General features: G+C 33.8%; 1 protein-coding gene across 3 annotated transcripts in view; it reads left to right on the forward strand.

The window, feature by feature from the left end:
• LOC116413606 (uncharacterized) overlaps positions 1-26,712 on the forward strand; it is a 185,494-nt gene that overhangs the window by 81,398 nt on the left and 77,384 nt on the right. The window contains exon 1 of one of the 3 annotated variants that reach the window (XM_052894433.1): positions 17,532-18,040. The exons of the other annotated variants lie outside the window; for them this stretch is intronic. The gene's annotated coding sequence lies outside the window, so the exon portion shown is untranslated. Of the gene's footprint in view, positions 1-17,531; positions 18,041-26,712 lie in introns of those variants that run through there. 3 annotated transcript variants of the gene reach the window in all.

Here is a 26,712-nt window from a genome sequence, read left to right on the forward strand (position 1 = left end):
AACAACACAGTAGCAAGATTGATAATACGTTTTTTATAAATATGTCTGAAAAGAGGATTTATATCCATTGCAATAATTATCTCAATTTATATTGCTTTATTTAAGCTACTAATAGACTAATTAATACATTTTATTAACCTAAATTACTAGTATCAATCAATGACTGATCAAATTCCCGGAAATGACAGTTATAAATTGAGCGGAAATGGATATTTTGTAGGCAAATAGTTTGCCATTTATGAATTATGTATTCTAATATTTTTATACGTTATTAATCTATATACTTTTATACTCCATTTTACGAGTAATTTCAAGAGTTTTACACATTTTTGAACACTTGAACAATATATAAATAATATATAAAAAATAGGATCATAAAGACGTAAGAAAGACGTTATCATAAGATATGCTCATTAATATTTCAAATTAAATAGATGCTTTGATAATATAATATCCAGATTAAACAACAGAGAAAACCTATGGTATCCAGAGTAATTAATAATACAGATTCCGCTTAACTCCTATTATTTGCTCCATTAATCATATTCAACTCCATCAAATTAGGATTATTGGAGCCTCCGCCCACGGGCTTCGGTTTGCAGGCAGCTAGCTAGCTAATTGTATTACGGCCTCTTACTTCGAAATGTACAAACATCACGAAATTTACAGATTGTGCTTGTGTGAAATACAAACGCAAATGTTACAAAGGCGTATGTTATGTATTAATTTATGACGGCAAGTGTGTATGATTGCGATATTTGTAACGGTAGCCGAATTACTCTGATTCATCATTCACAATATTAGCTGTGAGTATTCTTTTTTTTATACCACTGAGGTGGCAAACAAGCATACGGACCATCTGATGGTAAGTGATTACCATAGCCTATGGACACCTGTAATACCAGAGGAATTACACGCGCGTTGTAACTATTGTCAAAACTCCCCTTATGGGAAAGGCTCATGTCCAGCAGTGGACAATTAAGGGCTGAAATAATAATAATAATAATTACATGGCTAATCTAGTTTTTAGTATGTGTCATAATATTATGTTTGATTTATAACACAAAGGTGACATACAAGCTTATAACCTATGAACGCTTTTTTGCAAAACTCTGTACTGTAGTCTCTAGAGAAAAAACTTGGTCGGAAGTTCATTCTACACATATAGATGTACAAATTATTTCGAACTCTAAATTGGCTCCGAACTCTAAATTCCACTTCTGGGCTGCGTCCACATGTAAATGTACATTGCTCTAATTTTTTATATCCCAGTTAAGAGAAGTAGCCAATTGGTACGATTGATTGTCATTTATTATTTATTGTGTCGGAAAACAGCTTACTTCATTGTCCCGGGCGAAATCGGACCGAGCCGATAGGACATTAAAATGCCATTGATTATTATAGAACAATGACGATATCTTGATGATAAATAGTGATATCATCATTAAGTGATTGAACTAGGTAGTTCTTTTATGATATTATGTTCATAATATACTGTTCTTAATGTATGTGAACAGTCACTGTAACTTATGAACACACCTAGACTGCACACACTGTGTGTCTGTGTGTGCGTGTTTTTTTTTATGGGTGTCAATGGAATGGTAACCCCACCCGCGCTATTGGTATACACTGGCGGGGCACCAGTGAGGGATGATAGATGAGGATGAAGCAGGTCAGTTAGCCCATCGTGACGAATTCAACAAGAATTGTTCACGATGGTTTCCAGGGGGAACCACGTGGAGGTCGACCTGATAGGGCATATTGCTAGCAATGTCGAACTCCATTGCTAACAATCCCTTTCCCCTCTGTGTGTGCGTGTTGACAATACTGAAGGAACCTTCATAAACCCTTTTTAAAGCACCCCATACTGTAGCCTCTAGGGATAACGTCTGTGAGTTAAAGATATACATTGTAGAATTTTCCTACGGAAATAAAACTTGTTACCATATTAAAATGTATCTATACCTTTTTATACAATGTATCTATATATATATACCATGGACATAACAGAGTATACTGTTTCACCTATCATACCTCCCATGCGTTGCCATTCCTGAGGACTCAGGTGTTATTTCTCTGTACCCTGTAAATTCTAACTAATTGCTGTATCCCACTCTTCAAACCAAAACACAGCCATGCAAACACAATTGCTTCATGATTGCAACACGAATGGGACAGAGATTCCTGAACAAACGACTTTTGTACAAAGTCTCCCTCTGGTACTTACAGCATTATTACTCGTATGACGATGTATAGACGACTGCGTACTTAAATTTAATTTTACATTTAAATACAATACAGTTGATTTTTCAATAACAACATATTTATATGTATGTAAATTAAAAAAAAGGCAAGACTTTTTTAAATTATTATATTACAAAATGTTTATTTCATGTTTTTTAAATAGCATGAAGTATATTTATCTTCGAATTAGTAATGAGTGGTCTAAACGATCAAATGTTTGCTGAATAATTTGAATGACTTGTCTTTATTTTGATAAGTAATTGATGAAAATTAATGTTTGATTTATGTCTTCACAGACGTTTTCATTAACTGTAATAAATTATTACACAAATATATGTAAAAGAGCTTTTAAAAAGTCTTTTTACACACCCTTAATATTCTACAGAGACGAGCTGTTGAAATTGTGAGAGATATCTTTTCCTTTTTAATGGATGCTAATCCCGCCTATGCTATCAACATACCAATGTGAGAAAATACGTGAGAATGAAAAGCAGATCGATGAAAGCCCATAGTGAAGAAATTCACAAGAATTTACCAACATAGTTCCCAACAGGAATCGCGTGGAGATCGACCTGATATGGTGTATTGCTAGCAAAAGAGATACTCATACCTAACAATCCCTTCCCCCTGTGGGAGATATCAACTTGAAAAATTCTCTGGGACCACTACAATTACGTAGATACATAGCCTTTCTCAAAGTCTTCTACTGCCTATTCCAAGGGGAGTACTCAAAAGAACTGCATTGCAAGAACCGCATACCCCTTTTCGATATCGCAAAACGAGGACGTGTCAGCGACTATATTTCTACTACGTAAATCGCTCTCGCTACTGTACAAGTAAATTTACAAACTCCTAAATGGAACGACCTTACTCTTGATATATTCACTACACCCTATTCTATCCACTTTAAAACGTAGCGTGCAAAAATTGGCAAAGCACAACCAATTTACCGTGTGGTCCCGGCATGGAATAGGCCACCCCTTTTCCCGTGGGTGTCGCAAGAAGTGACTAAAGGAACTTAATGGTTAAGGGATACGCAGCAATGTCCTTATTAAAACATCTCCAAGGCCTAACTGCAGTTGCCTTCCCGCCTGCCAAGCATGGCAACGACTGGCTAAGCCCCCCAATAGAGGAAGGCTCATCTTCAACAGTGAACAATTAACGGCTGATATAGCACAACCAACCGGGGGGAAAGAGATTAATAGCAATGGAATTTGACAACCTCATTGCTAGCAATACACTCCATCAGTTCGACCTCCACGCGATTCCTACTGGAAATCATAGTGGTTAATTCTTGTTCAATTGGTCACTATGGGCCAACAGACCTGCCTTCATCCTCACCTGTCTTTCATGGGGTTACCATTCCATTATCACCCATTAAAAAAAAACTAACTGTGGAAAAACAAACATTCTCTTTTTCAGTTGATCATATTTACAGACTACTATCATTGTATTCGCTCAGGATCATTTGGTCACTTTATGACATTATAAAAAATTTACAATAAATCCACTCGTTTGTATTCCCACATTTCAAATGAGCTGGACAATTACAAACAAATGAGCTAGACATGTTGACTCGTTGCCATAAAATTATAGTACAAATACATCATCGCAATGCTAGAAGAAATGATAAACAGAGAGCCTAGACAAAACAAATAAGCTATTGAATATTAATAGTATCGTCTGCTGACGAGGGATATGTCAATCTTATTCGCGTTGTTTCAATTTACGTTTTTCTTCTAATAACATTTCTGATAGAAATTTCTGAGGTATTAGTTCGTGTACATATTGATGCTTTTTCATGACTACGTTTTATTCTAGACCTGATGATCATCATTTGTCTTCCTTTACATAGCATCCCTCAGAATACTAACATGTCCTGACCCGAACTGTTCAATAAATAGCAAGAAAAGCATATCATATTTTAAAGTAAGAACGTCTGATTTACATGTATTATAGTCGAGAATGCTCGATTTGTTTCGGAACCATCCGGGATCCTTAGCAGCCAATCTCGTGTTCGCAGGACGGCCGCTCATGTCTAAGGGTCCCGGATGGTCCGGAAACTAGAAAAACATTCTCGATTAAAATACATTTAAATTAATCCGATATTTTTACATTAAAATATAATATGTACTTACAAAACCTTTAATAATATCATGTTATGTTTTTCATGAAGTGATAGTCACCACGTCTTGGAGATGAAATTGTTAATAATAAGTATTTGCATTGTTAAGCCTATCAGGTTGACCTCCACGTGGTTCTCCCTGGAATTCATCGTGGCTATTTTTTGATGAATTTGTTACAGTGTGCCAACTGTGCAGCTTTTATCCTCAACTATCTATCATCCCTTACTGGTTCCCCGAAAGCGGAGGGGTTGCCATTCCAATATCACCTTTATAAAAAACCACGAGGTATTTTTAATTCTTAAGAAAAAAAAACTCAAAATAATACTCCATATAAAGCTACCTAATATTAGAAAATTAGCATGCTAGAATCTTTTTTCTATGGAGAAGAATCAACATCTAGCTGTGAGATATTAAAGTGTTGTTAAGATTATTAGATAAATTGAGAATTAACATATCCTGAGGAATAATGTACAAGTATTATATGTCACGTATCAAAAATTGTTCTAGGATAAATTACCTCTGCATTTGAACCATAAAAACATAAGCATTACTATTTTCTTGAAGAAATACATAGACAAGGCGATATCACAAGCGGAAATAAACTTTGCACTAAGTTATCTGAGCTAATGCGCTTAATAGCGACAAAATAAGTTTATTTTATAAATATATGGGTACATACTTAGAGATGAAATCAGGCCAATGAAAATGTAAGCATGAAAATAGAGCTATTCAGCGGCTGATACGTGTACACGAGTGGGACAAAGATGCTCAAGCAGACGAATTTTGTACAGTCACCCACTGGTATTTACTAATCTATATCTATATAATGTAACATTACTTACATTATAAAAAATGGTATATAAAATGGGTTATACTATATACCTAGGTATCATCATCATGCAGTTCAGTTTACGTGGATGGATCCGAGATACGAGGCTCGTCGAATGCCTCGGTGATTGTAATTCACGCAAAATCATAGCAACTAGTACTTTACTTGCTGTACAGTAGTATTTTACTATTAAATGATTAATATTCATTACATCATATGCCCTAGAATGCTGCCCTTTTTACTATAATTTATGCGGATCGTAAATCATGTCTGCTTAATTCGCATTGACGCTAGTTTGTCGCCCATAAAACTGTACATCTTAATTATCTAAATATTCTCCTTAATAATTGGTAGGACCACCAAAGTATATTAGGTCATTGAAAATATTGAGCCTTATTATATTATTTTAAGGCTATGACAACGTCGATGGCAATTTTAGAGTTAGTACACAAATTTCAACATTCAGTAGTAAAATCCTTTCCGCCTTTAACTGTCCACTGCTAAACATAAGTCTTCCCATTTTGTCAGTATTTGCCACGATTGGCAGGCGGATTTGCTACTGTTTGGCTTTGATATTTTAAGGGAGACGCTGTTGCCCATCCCTCCCTCTCTTTTAGTTGCCTTTTATGGCACACACGGGAAAGTAAGCCTATTTTATCGCGAAACCACACATAGTAAAATATTGAATACCTTGAATACTTGAGTAAATTTAATAGATAAAATGTTGATATTTATACATAAAAGCCTAAATAAATATTACTGATGCCTTGCAATTTTTACTAAGACTCTAATTAGAGATATAAGAATTAAAAAATTACACAAAACAAAACCCACTTGTCACCAATGTTTCCCGCGGCTTTGCCCGTGGTCGTATCGTGATGTTAAATAGCTTATAACTTACATCAAGGAATGAACTATCAAATCCAAAAAATATTTATCCTACTAATTGATTCAGAGATCAGTGCGTTCAAACAAACAAACAAATTCTTCCGTTTTATTATATTAATAAAGATGGCTCTTGAATAAAAAGGGATCGATATTGGTGCTAGCGCAACAGTCGTTCAATATATTTTTTTAACACAGAGTATACTGTTTCGCCCATGATACCCTCCATGCGTTGCCATTCCTGAGGACTCAGATATCTAATTAAAAACACGCAAAATCGATTTCTCGATTAATTATCCACCCCGGAATCTGCTCAACAATTCGCCAAGGTTACTAAATTGCTAATACAGTCTATTTCCGCGCTAATTGAAAGGAATACACGAGTGGCCGCCGCTCTTATAACCAGATGTTCCGGCTCCGTCAGGACTGTCTTTAAATAAAAGATGAGGATGAGAGATTACGCATTCTAACCTGTGGTATGTGGGTTGCATTGCATAAACAATTGAAATGTATCAGTTGTTTACACAATGTGCTATTTGGCTGTCAATAAAATTGTTTAGCGTAAATTGAAAATTGAAAATCATAAATAATATGGACGCTAGCACTAAGTTCTAGATCTTTATGCCATATAAATCATCTAATATTTTCAACATAAATAAATTATCATTACATTAAAATTCTGTGAAAAAAATTCGTTCATCATTCATTTATCTATTTATTTATATAACTATGTCTTTTAAAAAAGCTATTTGATTAATATGTGTTTTAATATAAAGAAGGCCATAAGCGTATGACATCATAAATTAAAAATGACATAATAACGGAGAAGGGATTGTTAGTAATGGGGATTAGTAGCCCCATTGCGAGCAATATACCCTGTCAGGTCGACCTCCTCGTTGTTCCCCCTAGAAACCGTCGTGATTGATTTATTGTTAGATTCGTCACGGTGGGCTAACTGACCTGCTTCATCCTCACCTATCATCCCTCACTGGTGACCCGCCGGTGTACACCGATAGCGTAGGCGGGGTTACCATTCCATTATCATAAATATAAAAAAGTGACATAATACGAACTTTTCTCGCTACAAATGAATAGTTGAAAATTCCACATATTTAACGCTTAATCAAGCATTCTCATCATAAATATTCAGCATGTGACGAAAACGGCATTGAACTTTCAATATTGTTATTAGCAGTTCCGAACACTCAATGGATGTTAACAGCTGTATTGTTGTCTTATTTATTAGTTGTATGCATATTTAATTTTTTTTAATTCGTGGGAAGGCTGAAATAATTTGAAGTGCCAATCTCAATTTTTGTCACTTATAATCGTTTTTTATTATCAGACAAATCATGTCACATTAACGCTGATTCAGTCTGATTTATGACTCTGTATTCAAAAATAGATTTTTTGTAGCCATATTATTATACAAGTACCATTACATATTTAAATATTACAGTTTATTTCATTAAACTACCAAAAGTCTAAAATCAAATTTAAGGATCAACAACAACCTACAGAACACTGCAGATTTTTTTTTTTTATATGAGTGAGCATGGAATGGTAACCCCGCCTGCGTTATCGGTATACGCTGGTCGGGCACCAGTAAGATATGATAGGTGAGTATGAAAGCTCGTCAGTTGGCCCATTGTAATGAATTCCAAACGAGCTAACTACGATACGAAAACCGCGTAAAACATTTGTACTTTTAGTATAATTCTATCTAAAGTTTTGTTATAACGTTTATGTCCTTTTAAGTGTCCTTTTACAGATAGTAAATATTACTGCATATATTTTATCCGAAATTCAATTTTTTTTTATTTTGTCCTTAGCGTTACTAATTCACGGATACCCTATGTACTATTACAGCATAATATCAAAGCGGCGCCGTGGCGTAAATTTTTTATTTAGCTACGAATGTATTTTTATTTGTTTTAATTTGTAAAGTTTCGTGTTGGTACCAAATTTATATTCCTGTTTTCTTATTGCGGAAGACATTATTGCTATTGTCAACTAGCTTTTTAGTGATATAACTAGAAATTTATTATCAATAATCAAGAGTTTCATTCATTTCTCACAATCAATTTAATAACATTTTTTTGCTTTCTTACATACTCTTAAGTTACATACAAACCACATACTTGCTCCAGAATTTTATGTTAGATTCTTTGTGTAAAATAATTATGTAGTATTAAATATTACAGTGGATATCTCTCAACAAAAACAATGGCGCTGGAAAGAAGGTATGCAGGTATGACTATGCAGGTAATAGCAAAATGCACAGCTTTCTGTATCTTTTACGTAAATGAAATCGTCATCATCATCTCAGGCAATGGACAGACCACTGCCGAACATGTAAAAGAAATGCCTAACAATACTCAACCATCTCAAATGACGCTGAAATCTTCGTTTTGAAGAAAAATATCATGACGTGACTTTACCAATGTATTCATAACAACCAATGAAATTTCACTCCAATTAGTTGATAGTATTGACAGTTTTTCTTGAATTTGTTTTTTTTTTCTTGTAGTATTTTTTGTAATAAGAATTTTGTTTATTTTTTTTTTTAATCTTAACGCTTGCATGAAGTAATAGTACAATAGATAGTCTATGGACTTATTTACTACTAGCGACTCGTCCCTGCGTCGCACGGGTGGACATTTTTAACATTTCCCTTCACTGCTCTACTCCTATTGATCGCAGAGTGATGAAAAGTATACTACAACCTGCCCAGGAGTATAAAGAATAATTGTACTAAGTTTCGTTAAAATCCGTCGAGTAGTTTTTGTTTCTATAACGAATATACAGACAGACAGACAAAAATTTTACTGATTGCATTTTTGGCATCAGCATCGATCACTAATCACCGCCTGATAGTTATTTTGGAAATATATTTCATGTACAGAATTGACCTCTCTACAGATTTATTATAAGTATAGATTACTTATGGATATATATTTACTATTACTTGATGATAATTCACAAGTGATGTCAAATACTTTATAAAAAAAATTGCATCTTTTATTACTCGTATTTTACTTTATTTTTCATTTTGTCGAGTTATTAACATTTTTACACTGTCAAGGTGGTTTCGCCTGGCCGATATTATCAATTTTTGAAATACAGGTTCTTTAAAACTTCGGTAGCCAAAACACGTGTTCAATACCTAATAAATTACCTACTCCAAAAATATGCACACTAGACATTACGATGTTGTTCTTGGAGTACAAATAAATTGAAAAATAGAAAGTTTACAATTCAAACTGGACTTTGGACCAAATTTGCATTATTTAATTGATTTATTTTTACAGACCATCACCGAATCGGCCGGAAACCGTAAAAGTACACCGGATCAAACGGGCTATTAAAAAAACATCGGATCATAGCACGCGAACTAACGGGAACGCATTCTTTTTTTACTGAAGCATTCAAACTACCTTTATGTAATCGATCAAGATTCAAAAGTTATATTTTCTTAAAGTCAGGTTTTTTATTTTTAAGATCAAATAAAAATACTGCATTTATGTACCTATATTTTTTAAGATATTAATAAAAGTAAACAAACTTACGACTAACTTGATGAAAAGTAGGATCAATTCGATCTTAACGAGTAATAATGAAAAAAAAAACATCTCATTTCCCTGTATCCACTACCTTTAGAATAGCTGAGTTGTGAATAGAGTACGACCGAAAAAATAGAGATATCTGAGGGCCTACCATGAAATATTTTACGAAATTTCGGGGACGAACGAAATAAAAATTTGATGTTAAAATAAAATTAAAATACATGCCGTTTAAAATTATTAAAAATATTAAAATATCGTTCCTCTGGACTATTAGGATAGGATTTATGATGAACGAAACGTTAAGCTCCATTTACTGGGTCGATTTAGGTACGAACAAAAGCACGAAATTGAGCAATTGTTTTCAAATAATTCTAATTAATTGGTCAGTAAAATAATAAGTAAATAATGAGTAAATTCGCGTATCACTGATCATTAATATTGTCACCAATTGCTTTTTTTTTTTAAACAAAAACTTAATAATATTTTGTAAACATACAATGAGACTAATTTTTCCTCTCTTTATGTTAAAAGAGATTAAATCTAAATTGAGAATGTAACATTTCGTAAGCTGTCGCCTGCGTGTTTTATGAATGAGAAATAAAAAGGCGGGAAACAAAAATAAATTGTTTATAAATCATAAATATTTATTGTCGATACGGCGAAAGATAAACAGCGAGAGCGCAGTTTTATTGGCTGAGCCGATGTTAAAACCGCTGTCCGAGTGGACTGCGCTGCAATGTTTAATTTATAATCGGTGTGTTGCATAATGGAAAGGATATTCTTACCTATACGTAATTAATGTTGACTTTGTTCAAGTAGGTCAAGAATTCAGGTTAGTGTATCATTTGTGGATCCCATGACATTTAATTTTTACTAATATCCTAATACCAATTTTCTATTTCACGATTTAGACTATCTGTCAAAATACGAGTCAAAGTAAACAATAAAATTTTTTTTTTATTATTTGAGATCTGCACCACCTTATTAATTTTGACTATTTTATTTTGATGCCATTTAATTTTGACTAATATACTAATACTAATTTTCTAATTCACGATTCAGACTATCTGTCAAAATACGAGTCAAAGTAAGTCAAATAATAAAAAATATACTTTTTATTATTTGAGATCTGCACGACCTTATTAATTTTGACTATTTTATTTTGATGCCATTTAATTTTGACTAATATACTAATACTAATTTTCTAATTCACGATTCAGACTATCTGTCAAAATACGAGTCAAAGTAAGTCAAATAATAAAAAATATACTTTTTATTATTTGAGATCTGCACGACCTTATTAATTTTGACTATTTTATTTTGATGCCATTTAATTTTGACTAATATACTAATACTAATTTTCTAATTCACGATTCAGACTATCTGTCAAAATACGAGTCAAAGTAAGTCAAATAATAAAAAATATACTTTTTATTATTTGAGATCTGCACGACCTTATTAATTTTGACTATTTTATTTTGATGCCATTTAATTTTGACTAATATACTAATACTAATTTTCTAATTCACGATTCAGACTATCTGTCAAAATACGAGTCAAAGTAAGTCAAATAATAAAAAATATACTTTTTATTATTTGAGATCTGCACGACCTTATTAATTTTGACTATTTTATTTTGATGCCATTTAATTTTGACTAATATACTAATACTAATTTTCTAATTCACATTCAGACTATCTGTCAAAACACGAGTCAAACAAAAAATATTTTTATTATTTGACATCTATATGACTTTATTAACTTTATTGTTTCGTAAGCACACATTATATTTTAACACCATAACTACCGGTTTAACTTACATATAATTAGGTCAAGAAAACTCGACTAGTTTCGAGACGATTCGGGGTCCTTAATCGTGAACGGCTGTGACTTCATTGTTATGAAATTCAGCATCAACAGAGCCTTTAATATCAAGAAATGCATGCTCTTTATGGCAATTTATATAAACCTTATAATACCATAGCATTATTTTAATTACTATTATAAGCGAGCTGAAGTGAAGAATATATAATAGGCATACATTTCCTAATATAATTTTAAAGCTTAAATTTTATTTTGACGTTTGAATGTATGAATGAATGAATACTTTGTTTGCAATATACAATATAGGGAACAAGTAAGACAATTAATATAACAATACAATTGTATAAGTACAGTAAGACGGTGTTATTGCTGAGAGCAATCTTTTCAAGATAACCTTAGGGTAATGGACTAATTGTTGTACAAGTAGGTATGATAATATTGTATAATTAAGTTTTTTTTTTATACGGTAGAAACACGAATGGGACAGAGGTACCCAAGAAATCGATTTTTGTACAAAGTCTCCCTCTGGTAAAAATAATAATTAAGTAAAACATTAAAGAAAATTAATTATATATGTTATATTATATATGCTTTTTCTTGCACTTCATGATATTTTGTATTCGAGTAATGGCTATTTAGAAATATATTCTAAGTTTAGAAAATGAGGTCATAATTTTATTGCACAATGATTTCAAAACGTGTGAAGTCTGTAGCGGCGGTAGTCACTTACCACCAGGTGAGCCGCATGCTCGTTTGCCCCCTGTGTTGTAAAAAAAAAAAAAAAAAGTCTCTTTCACTAAACTAGCTGTTATTTTTGGAATAAAACAAAATCATTCAAATTACATAATATGTGAAATCTAATTTAATACCAAATATAATTGCACCGCATGCTTATTATTATATCAATTGTTAACTTTCGACTGCTGAACATAATGCTCCCCTATTGGAGGTTTTGCTAGTATTTTTTTTATACAACTTAGAATGGCAAACAAGCTGACGGCCCACCTGATGGAAAGTGGTAACCGTCGCCTATAGACATGAGCAGTACCATAGACATAACAGAGTATACTGTTTCGCCCATGATACCCCCCATGCGTTGCCATTCCTGAGGACTGTTTGCATGATTACATGTTTATATATATATATATATATATATATATATATATATATATATATATATATATAAACATGCAATGTAAACATTCTGTCGTCGCATATGGCCGACATATTGTACAATCAATAACGAATAACAATAGTCACATTGCTGTTCTTAGTATTTTGTTTTGCGTGCACTATAAATATGTTTTACAACGCTGCCTGCGAACGTACGTACACCCACTTCGTATGACTAAATTAAATGTTCCTCACCCAAATCATCGTAAAATTGGTGGAATGTATCCATCGAAATTCATGTACATTGAAATATAACTTTTATTAATAATTGATATAAAGCTCATTTCACAATATGAGCAATAATGTACAGTCATAAATGTAAAAATTCTTACATAGTCACACAAGAATGACAATGTCACAACTGTTTTTCACTTCCAGGAAAGTTATCTTACAGGTGACTTTTGGAACCGCCTAAGCAGCGTTGATATGGCTGTCATAAAAGAACCTTATGGGTCCTATGCCATGAAATGAAATGTTCATAGATTGTCATGGCATATAACATGGCATGGCATCTTATATGCCATGATATTAACTCTCAGGTTGTGGAATGAACTCCCTGCCGAGGTTTTCCCAAGAGACTACAGCATGGGGTTCTTCAAAAGGGGGTAAAGAGTTTTCTTCAGGGTCAGCAACGCGCGCGTAATACCTCTGGTATTGCAGGTGTTCATAGGCTACGGTAACCACTTACCATCAGGTGGGCCGTATGCTTGTTTGCCACCTCAGTGGTATAAAAAAAATTGCGTATGACAAATAATTTAGTACCGTGTAACATTAGGTATTTACTTATTTAAAAAATGAACAACCTGTGAACATATATGAAATAAGTAATTAAGTGCCACCCATTATGCAATCGCCCGGTCCTCAAGTTAGGATACAACACAACAGTACTTAGTTTCCTAAATTGGAATGAAATCAAAAAGAAATACATGATGCATACATTTCTGTATGAGAATGACATCTTTGAATTTCAGTCACTTCAATCTACTTTACTACTAGGTGGCAAATAAGCATACGATATCAGCTCGCCTGATGGGAAGCACTTACCGTAGACTGAACGGCCAAATTCCTGGAACATTACACGCGCGATGCCGAATCTGAAAAAAACCTTTTACTTACCGTTATTTATCCCTTTTTTTATTACATATTAAATAAACTACACATCGTCACTAATATGACAAAATAATAAAGTGTTTACATATTATTATACACGACTGTACATGCAATGGACAATAAAAGTTGCTGAACATATTACATCATGCGTCTATACCATATTATATCGCAGAAGCCCATAAATGTGTATCGACTTCCGTGTATTATTGTACACATAACACATAATATAACCATGTCGATACTCTACCTGACAGCTTACTGCTAGGTAGCTATATTCTAGGGAGACTTTGTACAAAAGTCGATTACTTGGGTCCATTCTTGTTTCAACCGTGAAGCAGTTGTGTTTGCACGGCTGTGTTTCAATTTGAAGGGTGGGATATGGCGTGAATTTACAGGATACAGAGGAATAACACCTGAGTCCTCAAGAATGGCAACGCATGGGAGGTATCATGGGCGAATTAATATACTCTGTTATGTCCATGGTACTGCTCATGTCTATAGGCGACGGTTACCACTTTCCATCAGGTGGACCGTCAGCTTGTTTGACATTCTAAGTTGTATAAAAAAAGGCGGTCCTATTGCTGAGAGCAATCTTTTCAAGACAACCTTAGGGTAATGGACTAATTGTTGTACAAGTAAGTATTATAGTACTGTATAATTATAGGTGAAATTATGTATTATATACTGTTATTATGATATTCCTATGGGTATTATGGTTAACATTCGCCGTGTGGTCCCGGCATAGAACCACCCCTTCCTTTCCCGTGGATGTCATAAAAGACAACTAAGAGTAGGCGAGGGATGGGCAGCAGCGTCCCTATTAGTACATCTCTAAAAGCCTAACTACGATTGCCAACCCGCCTGCCAAGCCTGGCAAAATTCACCTTATGGGTAAGTCTTATGTCCAGCAGTGGACAGTTAACGGCTGAAATAATAATAATAATAAATAATAATGTATAATATTATATGTCAATACAATAAATTAATAAATTTAAAATACATTTAAAATCTTTATTTGATCAACACCTATGATTTCCTCAATTAGTTAAAACATGTAATACATAGGTGTAATACATTTTTTTACACCAAACGAAAGCGTCCTGTGTATCATTTAAACGCCTAAATAATGTAAAATACCATTCTCGGAGCAATTTCTCTTTGAAATAACTCGTTTTCTGTACTTTTGTTTGGTCGTGCACGAAATGTTAGGGTTGTCTCTGCGCTGAAACCAGTCAGCTGCAATTTTATTAATACTTATTCCGATTGCAGAATTATAATTAAAAATCCTACCAAAAAACTTATTGTTGTATACTAATATTCATGTATAAAAATGCCGATTTGAACTGAAATGAAATGTGTTTTTATTCGTAAAAAACGTAACTGTAGTTTCTTAACTACATATTAATATGATTTGGTTATTATATTTTAGCAGATAAACTAATATCAATTTGGAAAAAATATCATAAAGTTTCAATCACAAGGTAATAATATAATAATGATATATAATTATATATTAATTATCTTATAAATTAAAGTTAGGCTGTCATTTTAAACAAGAATTGACCGGTGACAACCCTAAATATTTAAAGCCTTCACATGAATATATGAGAGCATAATGACATGTAATTTGTCTTGTCCATGAAGGCAAACAAGACGTCTATAGTGAACAGTCTTTGTAAAGAGGACCTGAACAAAAAATATTTTCTAAAAACAAATATTATACGCATACGAACAGACAGACGGTTTGTGGTCTCAGACTGAAATGAAGAATCGTGTTACTCATATCTTATAAAAATAAATTACGTTCAAAGTAAAATGTAAAATACGTACAATAAATATTTTACAATACACTCACATTATCTGGGGGTATTATCAAAAATTATTGGTAACATTTGAATTTTACTATATAGATATAAGATTTAATATAAAAAATAAGGGATTTTATCTAGACAAGGTAATAAGAACTTTCATTTAGATGATTTGCAAATTCAATAACTGCATAAATATATTAATATCTATCTATAATATAGTGTTATATTGAACTACAGTATCGGCGACACAAAAAGATTGCATTTTTGTGGAACAAAAACGTAACATATGACAAATTAGTATAGTACGCACACATTTAATATAGATCATTAAAATCGCTCTACAACGGGCTCAGACCCTCAAAAAACATAGTTTCTTCGATTTATGTAATGTTTTCAAACATTTGTAAATTTTATACCGCATAAAAACAACAAATGACGAAATTAATATGGCACCAACACATTTAAATATATTTCAATTTCATTAAAAAATAATCATCGAAATCGCTCCACAATTGACTAAGATCCTGTAAAAAGTATACAGTATAAAATAAAATAACGTCTGATAAGAAAATAACTTATAAATAACATGGCCGATGTAAACCGACACCCGTGCCATCAGTAATCTAGTCCAATATTAGCGTATGACGCAACTCCACCTTCGTGTACTGTAATGTAGGTACTAATTATTTTACTGGTGTCCCTAAATAACTGACGCAGCCCTTGAAGGTCAGCAAGTCCGGTTAGCAACCTAAAACTGTGAGAACTTTAGTGTAAACATGTTATATTTTGTAATAAATCATGTTCGAACTATGAAAATAGCTGTAACAAGTAAACCAATTGCTTGTTAAACACGTTTTGGTAGGCTTTTTCAGTCGTTATTTACAGTTATAAATGTTATTATTGCTATTAATATCTCAAAGTTTTAGCTATAATTTTTTTTATAGCGATTCAGTTTTTTTTTTTGTTTTTGTTAGCATGTAGCCTACATTTCGCTCTGCAATTAAAAACAGTGACTTCATTATTTTCTTATTCTAATTTTAAGACAAATAAAATTCACCATTCTACGTAGAGATGTTTCAGAATTAAAATATTTTATTAATAACAACTGAAAATTATAACAAAAACAAATTATAATAAGTAATTTAAGTATATTGCTCCGCAAAGAAAAACACTTGATTCAATCGAGATATGGTATGACAACGTATGGGAGGTGTCATGGACGAAACAGTATACTATGTTATGTCCATGGTACCGCTCATGTATATAGGCGACGGTTACCACTTTCCATTAGGTGGGCCGTCAGCTTGTTTGCCATTCTAAGTTGTATAAAAAAAATATAATTAACATTGGACCAATATGAGTAAACCTTAGAGTAAACCTTATAGATTCTAGAAAAAAAAAATATAAAATTTAGTTTAGAATACACAGAAAAAAGTATAGAACCTCTCTCTTTTGAAGATGAATAACTTAGGATGCTGTAATTACAATTATTTCATGATGAACAAAACGCTAGGAGCTTTATTTGGCTTTCATCTTAGAAGGCTGCAAAAACTAAACCATTTGGGATACTTCCACTTTTCCACTCGTCGACTGAGAAATCGCATTGCGCTCTCCTGTCTTAAATAAACTCATATATTAATAATTCTCTTATATTTATTCAAAATTAAATTATAAATCATTCTAATTGAGTTATCATACAATTTATAATCATATAATTCAAATTTATATTAATTTTATAATAAATGCAAATTTGAAAATCGTTAAAAATATTTGCAAACATTTCCGTCATTGGATATATGTATTCCGAGAGGCGCGTCAACTTGGCCTATATATCGTGATCTTATTTACTTATTAGATTCCAAGACTTCACGACGAGATAAGATAAGAATTTATATGATGAGCAGTTATAAAAATGACGCACAGCAAGCCTTTTAAATAGGAATACCATAAATCCGAACACAGTGTCTCGCGAACCACGCTAGCCGAAAACCGACGCGACGTTAACGACGAGTAGAAATTTGTCGGAATTGTCGGAACTCGAACGTGCCGGCACTGTCAGAACTTGCAACCCTATTCTCGATACGTAACGAACGCCTCTTCAGTCGCTTCTCGAGGATTCGTAATCTCGAGTACGCTTTGAACTGAATGCTTTCTGGAGTGCATTACGAAGCTTTATTCGTCGGCGTCGCGTTTGATACCTTCGTCTGGTTCATATGTAATTCTTAATGGTGGCTGTGAATAAAGGCGATAATGTGTATTTATTTTAGTGATTGTGCCGCGATGTTTGTGAACGACTGAATTTATTTCAATGCCGCACGATTGTATTTATGGTATCTCACAACTTTCCCCGAGAAAGGTCGAAGGTCAATTAAAAAATCGTTCGTAACTCGCAGTCACGGGATTACAGAGCGTAAAACGTTCAAAAAAGGTTGTTTCAAAAAACTATTCCTGGATTTCGAATTATTTTTATAAGTAAGTATTTATTAAAGATATTATATTATTTTGTGTTCTTTTTACTATAATCTGTATATGCGCTCTATATTTCTGTCTGGAGAAATTGCACGCTTTTTAACATTTATTTTTACTTTCTTACAGCATCAAGTATTGAATAAATATTATAATAAAAGTACCTACCATATGCACGTTTACTTTTAAATTTATTAAAAGTTAGATTATTCTATTTTTTCTTTTCATTATTTGTAGAACCATCAGCCCTCATATCTACACTTGCTGTACTTTTATAGATATAATATTTCGTCCAAATCCATGCACCTTTTCTTTGATCGTATTCTCTCGTTGCATCTATCCTCGTTCATACTCGTATTCATCACTTATATATATAATATATATATATATATATATATATATATATATACTAGCTGACCCCGTAAACATTGTTTTACCACTTATTGCGAAATATAAAAATCGCAATTAAAATACAGGGGTTGATCGTAAAACGATGAAAATTTAAAGTTGTATGTATTTTTCAATGCTAAATTATAATAAAATAAAAATAAAAAAAAATTGTCAAAAAAATAAAAAAATATATTTTGGGGTGGGTACAAAAAGGAGTAAATAATCAAATAAAATGTTTTATAAAGTTTTTACCAAAGCAATCTCTTCCAGACAACCTTTTTCTCAATTCTCAATCTAATAATACAAATTACATCAATCATTTCACTTAAAATTTATTTTTTCTATATTAAACTCTTTTTTTATTTTCTATATTAAGCTTCTACACGACACAATATATTTTATTACATTATTAAATTAGAAAATGTAATGTTAAGAGTCTTATTTTCCCATTGGTCTCCTGAACATTGGTAGTTACGTCAACTTTGAAAGTAATATCCTTGTACGATTTGCCGTATAAGGCGTGCAGATAGCATTATTTTAAACACGAAGCGCTTGACCTAGTGGTAATATTTAATAGTTTATAGCCCACTATCCATTAAGTCTGATAAATGCACGCATGCGCAACAAATGACATTCTAATACTGAAAATTTCATTTTATCACATTGATTGACAGTTAATGACTTAATTGTTACATTGAAGTTACATAATACTTGTTGTAAATAGCAGGATGCAGCAATAAAACATATATGTACTTGAGATATAAAATAATAAGTTTAGTGAAAAAATACAAGACATGTCTTATAAAAATCTGACACAGAACAAACTTAAAAATAATACATTGTTCTGAAAAAACCTCAGTGTCAACAGCCAGTATTAAAACACCAACAATACTATGTATAAAAATTTAAATAAATACACATTGAAATTTTATTTCTTTCATTAAAATGAGATAATACTTTAAAAATTTAAATAAATTCAGAAAGTATACTATATATAACTCAAGGTACAAAGGAATAACACCGGAGTCCTCAGGAATGGCAACGCGTGAGGGGTATCATGAGCGAAAGTGTATACTCTGTTATGTTCATGATAGGCAAATAAGCTGACAGCCTACCTAATGGAAAATGATAACCTTCGCCTATAGACATGAGCAGTACCATGGGCATAACAGTATATACTGTTTCGCCCATGCGTTGCCATTCCTGAAGACTTATGTGTTATTCTTCTGTGCCCTGTAAGTTCACTGCCATATCCCATCATCAAACCGAAACACAGCCATGCAAACACAAAACACAAAAACACAAATTCTGAAGTAACAAATATAAAAAAATATGAGTGTGTAGGCAAATCGAGAACATCTTTATTTGGGAAGTCGCTTATAATACGCCCGAAAGACTTTGCAATTTGTGTCGGCAAACGTTCGATAATTACATATTTACTTCCAGCTTTGAAACGGGTCTCAACATAGACATATAATTAAATAAAAACCGGATTGACGTCTTTTAGAATTCTGTTTATAGTTTCTAGGACAGGATTGGTATAACAATGTTAAAAATTCATTAGACGGTTATTGTATTTACATAAATTGTCCACTTTAAAAACAATATTAGCGACTAATTTATTCAAACCGCAATTCAATCAATCAATGCAGTTTATTCTTCTAAATGTCAAAACTTAATGTGTGTGTTTCTTCGTGTGTGTGTGTGTGCATGCGTGTGTGCGTGCTTGCGTGGATGAAAGCATACGTATGTGTGTGTGTGTGTGTGTTCACATGTTCAGGGTATGTTCACTGTCGGGGATGAAAAGTTACTTACATCCTTCTCCATTCCATTTAGTACGCGTATACCAAACTTATTTATTTATTTATTCTTTATTGCACAATAAAGAAGAAGAAAGAATTCGAATTATCATACACTATATCAATTTCAGGTAATTTGGCATTAATTTCATTGTATGACGCACTAATCCTGGTCAGAGGTTGATGCAGTCCTAGGTTTGTTCTGCAGCGCGGTAAGCTAAATGTTCTAGTTATAGGGTGTCGAGGACAATTTAGAGGTACCATTAATTGGATTGAACTCAGTAAATCTACACAATGAATTTTATTATTGAGAATTTTATGAATAAACATTAAATACTTTAACTAGTAATTTAAGTAATGTGTTATTAATTACCAGAGCGAGACTTCATTTAAATATCGTTTTCTTGGCTACCTCTGTGTCTTTCATGTTTCTGTAATTTTATTTATTTATTTTATTTTATTTATTTGGCGCACATAACAGAAGCTTACAAATACAAACTTAAACTATGACATGCAAGTACATTAATGTATTGATAAGGTAAATTTACCATAACATGTTCACACATCTTGATCCAATAATAAATGCGACTGCAACAAAGCCATTCGGTTGCAACTATTAGTGACAAAAATTAAACATAAAAAGATACATAAACGTAAAGAAAGTTAAATAAAAACAAAATAATCATTAATTAAGAAGTTTCTAAATATTACATTATTCAAATAATTTTATACAATTGTAATGCAATGCCTACATCACTGTATTTCAATTTGATGAAATAAAACAGTGAAGTTTTTTTTTTTGATGGGTGAAAATGGAATGGTAACCCCGCCTGCGCTAACGGGATACGCTGGCGGAGTACCAGTGAAAGGTGATAGATGAGAATGAAAACAGGCCAGTTAGCCCATCATGATGAATTCATCAGGAATTAACCATGATAGTTTCCAGGGGTACCGTGAGGAGGTCGACCTGGTTGGATATACGAGGTTTGTCCGGAAAGTACGTATAAAAGTTTTTTAAAAATTTTATTTTACAATTATTCAGGTAAATCAATTTTATCCCCTTCAAAGTACTCCCCCTGTGACATAATGCACTTGTGCCAACGCCGTTTCCACTGTGAGAAGGCTCCTTGAAAGTCCTCTGGTTGTAGGTTTCTCAGCTGCCCCGTCGTAGCTTTTTTTATCTCATTTATGTCCCCCAAATGCCGCCCCCGAAGTACCAATTTGGTTTTTGGGAACAAGAAGAAGTCACACGGGGCCAAATCCGGCGAATAGGGGGGGTGTTCGGTCACCGTAATGGAATTTTTACTCAAAAACTCACGGACAACAAGAGAGGTGTGGGCAGGGGCATTGTCGTGGTGAAGAATCCAACGCCCCTCTCGCGCCAATTCTGGACGAACTCGTGCCACACGAGCTTTGAGGCGTCTGAGCACATCGACGTAGAATTTTCCATCAACTGTCTGGCCTGGAGGGACGAATTCTTGATGGACAATCCCCCGAACATCGAACTCTTTCTCGGCCCTCTCTGAATCTTTTTAGCCACTTGTGGACGGTTGGTTCCTTCACAGCATCATCCCCATAAACTGTTCTGAGATCGGCAAAAATTTCACGGCCATTCTTGCCGAGTTTCGAGAGAAACTTGATTACGACGCGCTGCTCTTCAACGGAAGCGGGCTCCATGCCGACGGGGTTTCGTTAAGAGGTAACTTCACAGATGGCGTGACAAGCCAGTTCGCACCGCACGGCGGTCAGACCAGAACTGAAGCATTTTTAGGGACATAAGGAAGGGGTCCTGCGCTTACCTGGCCTCCCCACTCCTCTTTCTCGCATTCCAGAACACTTTTATACGAACTTTCCGGACAGACCTCGTATTGCTAGCAATGGGATTCTCAGTCTCCATTACTAACAATCCCCCAAAACAGTGAAGTTATGAAGTATTGTGGCATAACACCTTAGTCAGGGGGGAAGGGATTGTTAGTAATGGGGTCTAACTGGCCAATTGCCAGCAATATCAGCATATAATTAGGCCGACCTCCACTTGGTTCCTCCTGGAACGATGGAAGCTGGAAGCACGATGGTCGTGCTTAATTCTAGTGGAATTGGACACGATGGGCTAACTGACCTGCTTTCATCGTCACCTATCACCTCTCAGTGGTGCCCCGATAGCGTATACCGATAGCGCAGGCTAGGTTACCATTCCATTTGCACCCATTAACAGAACACCTTAGTCCTCAGGGATAGCGTATTATTAATAATGTCGTAAATGGGCCGTTTACTTGTTTATCATTAAAACTTTTTTTTTTAGACATACAGTAAGAAGCTGACAGCTCATAGTAATAGAAAGTTATAACTGTCATAATTGTCTTAAAAAATATCACACTTTCAAGAAAAGATAATTTCACTCCGAAATTCATTCATCATCAACATTTCAGCCATTATCCGTCCACTGCTGGACATAGGCCTCCCCCATAGACTGCCATAAAGAACGATCCTGAGCCACCTGCATCCACTGTCTCCCTGCAATGCATTTCAGGTTATCACTCCATCTAGTGGGGGGGGGAATCGTTTTACACTGCATTTGCACGTCCGCGGTCGCCACTTAAGACGAGCCATGTGACCAGCCCATTGCCACTTCAGCTTGCTTATCCTTCGGGCTATGTCGGTTATTTTGGTTCTTTTGCGGATATCCTCGTTTCGGATTCTATCACGCAAAGAAACTCCGAGCATAGCCCCACCGAAATTCATTAATTTAACATAATTACAAATTGTTCTAGTTATTCTTTGGAAGAATGTCATTTACCTGCCTTGTTATCGCATATTAAAACATTGTAGCATCACTTATAATTATATTACCGCACACGCTTCATATAACATGTGTCTAGCGCACGGGTCGTTGATTCTGTGGCTTATTGTAATATCTGATTACTGAATACCAGTACACTCACCTTGAAAAGCTATTTGATAGAATTAAATTGTTATATATACAAGTAAACACACACACACACTTGTTCAAAATTTAACCTTTTTAGATACATTAATAATTGTAGGTTGTTAGAAAAAGAAAATTGAGAAAACAAATTAATTTGTTAATAAACAAAAAAAAATTCAATCCAGGATGCTCGAACTTCCTGTGTGTAGGACACACTTTATGGGCAACTCTTTTTCGTATCGAGCTGTCCAGTTATGGAACTCCCTTCCCACATACAAGAGAGTCCCTCTATTACCTCTTTCAAGAAGAGGTTGAAATCACATTTTCTTTCCCTTGAGTAATATTTTTTTTTTGTATTTTTCTAATTGAACTGTCAAATCTTAAAATCATTACTTTGTACAAAAGTCGATTGCTTAGGTACCTCTGTCCCATTCGTATTTCAACCGTGAAGCAGTTGTGTTTGCATGACTGTGTTTCGGTTTGAAGGGTGGGATATGGCGTGAATTTACAGGGTACAGAGGAATAACACCTGAGTCCTCAGGAATGGCAACGCATGGGGGGTATCATGGACGAAACAGTATGTGTGTGTACTGTTATATCCATGGTACTGCTCATGTCTATAGGCGACGGTTACCACATTCCATCAGGTGGGCCGTCAGCTTGTTTGCCATTCTAAGTCGTATAAAAAATACTGATATCCTATAAGGTAGAATTCTCTTCATATCTTACCATCACCTTATCTAACCAACTTTAAAAACACATTAATATATCACTGCTCGATACTAGTAAAGACGTCATAGTAGGTTTCTAAGCTATTATTAACAAGCTGGCCGAGCGATTTAATATAAAATATTTCATTTCAAGTTTCTCTTTACTAATATATATTATTTTATATATATATATATATATATATATATATATATATATATATATATGCTATCACACATATTGGACTACATATCTAGATTATTCTATAAAATCAATAGAGATATTTTAATATCAATATCTCATTTAGTATAAGTTATTGTGTAAGATTCCTATGTCCTCAGGAATGGCAACGCATGGGGAGTATCATGGGCGAAACAGTATACTCTGTTATGTCCATGGTACTGCTCATGTGTATAGGCGACGGTTACCATTTTCCATCACGTGGGCTGTTCTAAATCGTTTGACATTCTTAATTGCATAAAAAATCACTACTATTGATTCGTATAAAATCCTATTTAATACTAACAATCCGGCCCAGTTTCGTACGAGTAAATGGTATTTTCGAAAATAGTATATACACTTTGTCACTCCCTAATAGCGTAGCTTTCTATAGGTGAAGGAATTTTTTTAAATCGATTGAGTTTTTTTTACTTTATTCCTTACAAACAATCTAATATTTTCTTTTTACAATATTAGTACAAATAATTATCTAGTACCTGTAATATGCAATAGTATTTTACCTATGATGAAATCGTTCAATACTTTCAGTCGCGATTGTCCATTAAATTATAGCAAGCAATTTGAACCTTAAAATAAAGGGAAAATGCCTCCACAAAATTGACCAACAACTTTTGTTTTCAATGGGGTGGTCTGCGTCTGCGGTGCGTCTATTTTTGTTGCGATAGCTCGTAAACTTTTGTTATTCACATGTGAATTAACTCTATGGCTGTGGTCGGTGTTACTTTTATGGTGTTTTTATAAGCTCACCCCTTAGGCCTCGTCAACAGGTTATGTTAGAAGCATGCAGAAGCATGCATAAGCATAACAATAATGTTACAACTTTTTTAAATCAATACCAGGTGTGTTCACTGTTCAGAAACAATAGATCTTATTTTCGCGTATGGGGTCAGCTAAGCCGTTGCACGTCGACCCATATGGATATTTTGTGCTTCCCCCGCCTTATACCATAGATAAATAATACAACAATTGGCCGTGTGGCCCCGGCATAGAATTGGCCATTTCTCCCTTTCCCGTGGGTGTCGTAAGAGGCGAGTAAGGAAACTTACTGATCGAGAGATGGGCAGCAGTGCCCTCTTAAAACATTTTAAAAGGCCGGCAGATCACCTGCAATACTTCTGGTGTTGTGTGTGATCATAGGCGGCGGTAGTCACTTACCATCAGGTGAGCCGCATGCTCGTTTGTCCCCTGTCTTATAAAAAATCTCTAAAAGCCTAACTGCCATTGCCAATCCGCCTGCCAAGCGTGACAACTACTGGCAGAGCTTTTTCTTGTCTCTAGTTTTTATATTAGTTTTGTGTGTATATATATATATATATATATATATATATATATATATATATATATATATATATGTGTATGTATATATATGTATGTATATATATGTATGTATGTATATATATATATATATATATATATATATATAAACATATGTACAGAAAAACGTAAATTAGTGAAAAAAGTGTTACATAAGTAGAAAAAGACATCAAATATTATAATATACGTACAATTTAATATACGTACTGCATAATGGTAAGCGATTATCGTAGTCATCTGTCACCTGCAATGTTGCGCACGCGTCGCCGACCCAAAAGTAACTCTTTACTTACTATCTTATACATATTTAGATACATTGATCGATGATTTTATGTCATTATTTAATAACCTTCTATTCATTCGACAATAGCCCTCATTGTTTTATAATATACAATTATTTTGTATCGATCATGTCAGTACCACAACTAATATATACGACTCGCCATTATATTCGTTAGAACAATAGAAATCATACGCCTGTCGAATAGTACCAAGATATTTCCTCATACACATTTTCTATTTATATTTACGCAAAAGCTTTCCATACTGTTTTGTCAATGGCACTCAATTGTTCTGCCATTATATACTGACAGTATCCATCTATACTTCTACTTTATTCCTCAGGTCGTTAGATATTTCATGGTCAAACTGTTTTTTTTTTTATATATATCAAGGCCATATAAATAAATTCAACAATTATTGACATCCGCTATATGTATATCTACCCGTCTCTTTATGTTTTTTTTTATGTATTTTAAGGGATTGTTAGTAATGGGATATAGAAATCTCATTAATTTGGTTATTGGATGATAATGGAATGGTAGCCTTGCTTGCACTAACAATATACGCTGGCAAGACCAGTAAGGGATTATAGGTGGGAATGAAAAGGTAAGCCCAGCCCTTCATGATGAATACATATGGAATTCAGCACGATGGTTTCCAGGAAGGACCACGTGGAAGTCGACCCGACCGGGCAATAGCAATAGGACTGGTAGTCCGAATTATTAACAATCCCTCTCCCATAATATTAAGTACTAGCAATCCTGGCCAGTACCAATCTCCAAGTTAATTTAAAGGAATCCCGCAACATTATGCCTGAGATTCCAATCGCTTTCATCAGAAAGCTAATTTTACCAACAGTTTCTTCGTAAATCCGTTCACGAGTATAGACTACCATTATTTTATTCATTCATTTATTTTTATAACACAGAAAGCAAACGAGCATGCGGCTCACCTGATGGTAAGTGACTACCTCTATCCAAAATCCCCCGCAACACCAAAAGTATTGCAGATGTTCTGCT

This window comes from Galleria mellonella, unplaced genomic scaffold, assembly GCF_026898425.1.
Source record: "Galleria mellonella isolate WM207_F2 unplaced genomic scaffold, CSIRO_AGI_GalMel_v1 utg213, whole genome shotgun sequence".
In the NCBI taxonomy this organism is placed as follows: domain Eukaryota; kingdom Metazoa; phylum Arthropoda; class Insecta; order Lepidoptera; family Pyralidae; genus Galleria; species Galleria mellonella.